Source organism: Penaeus chinensis, chromosome 10, assembly GCF_019202785.1.
Source record: "Penaeus chinensis breed Huanghai No. 1 chromosome 10, ASM1920278v2, whole genome shotgun sequence".
NCBI lineage: Eukaryota > Metazoa > Arthropoda > Malacostraca > Decapoda > Penaeidae > Penaeus > Penaeus chinensis.
The window spans coordinates 30865813-30867040 of record NC_061828.1 but is presented as its reverse complement, the minus strand read 5'-3'; the positions used below and the strand labels follow the sequence as shown (position 1 = coordinate 30867040).

The 1228-nt window shown below is 32.2% G+C and overlaps 1 protein-coding gene across 1 annotated transcript in view; it reads left to right on the top strand.

The window, feature by feature from the left end:
* Positions 1-985, top strand: part of LOC125030032 — a 108575-nt gene extending 107590 nt beyond the window's left edge. The window contains exon 3 of the mRNA XM_047620269.1: positions 1-985. This exon is cut by the window's left edge and continues 1703 nt beyond it. The gene's annotated coding sequence lies outside the window, so the exon portion shown is untranslated.
* Positions 986-1228: the final 243 nt, after the last annotated feature.

Genomic DNA, 1228 nt, shown 5'->3' with positions numbered 1-1228 from the left:
CGGTTGATATTATTGAAGACTGAGAAATGATCGCTTTTTCTCATTTAATGCGATTGCGTAATCTTAAAAATTTGACTTAGTGTTTCCTGCTATGCCGTTCAAGAGAAAAAACTGTTAAGCGTGATATTGATTTTATTCATTATTAATTCATTTTTCTGAAATGAATGTTGCATTTTTAAAATTATTTTTATTTTATAACGGATTCCCGATCTCCGTATGGAGTGTTTCCTCTCTCTTTCCCCTTTTCAAAATATTAATTCTTCTCTTTCGCTATTATTGCGTTTTATAATGAACTTGTGTAGTATTTCTGATACTGATCTGCATTAATATATTTTTTTTTTTTTAATTATAGAGATAATTATAGAGATATATAGCAATTTCCAACGTTTATAAGCGCAGATGAGACCAGCAGGAACATCCGATATGCAAATTGTGTTGTGGATCTACTGTAAAACCCAATTTTGTTTACACTGACCAAACGGAACAAAGTGTGTGAACATTCATATAACTCTGTACTGTGTAAGAATGTGTTATCGTAATCCAGATGAGAAAGCTAGGTCTTCTTTCTATAGACTGTTGGTAGAATAAGTCTATAAGTATTGCCGAAACTATGGATGTCTTCCAAAGTCCGCGGGAATCTAGAGCCATCAGTGTTGTATCTGAACCAGCTGACCTGTAGTCATGGCGTGGCTTTAGTATCATTGCATATCATTTATTAACATTCAAATCACTGTCTTCCCATCAGATTATTAGTCCATAGTACTTTCCTGTGAAGAAGAAATGTATTTTCCCTATTACATATGTAAATTTTTCCAATATAAAAATGTCTATTTCAATATTCAGTCGAGATGAAATTAGTGAAAGGTTGTGGCAGGCTGAACACTACGCAATCGCCGAACGAAGACTGCCGGAAACTCTTGGCTGTCGGATCACAATCACGAAGTAAACCGAAAAAAAAAACAAAAAAATCATTCGTGTGCTTTAATGGTGTTTTCTTTCCGCCCTTTATTATTCGTAAATGTGAAATATCTACAACAATGGTTATGAATAATGAAAAAAACAAAAAAACGATGATGCATGCAATACTGTCAAGAAAAGAAATATATTGGTACTCACGGTTAAGATGAGAAAATGTGGTTGTGATATTAACATAAATAATAATGAATTTTAATGATGATCACTACATTTACATTGATTAACAAATGAAAAGGATAATAATATATTAATA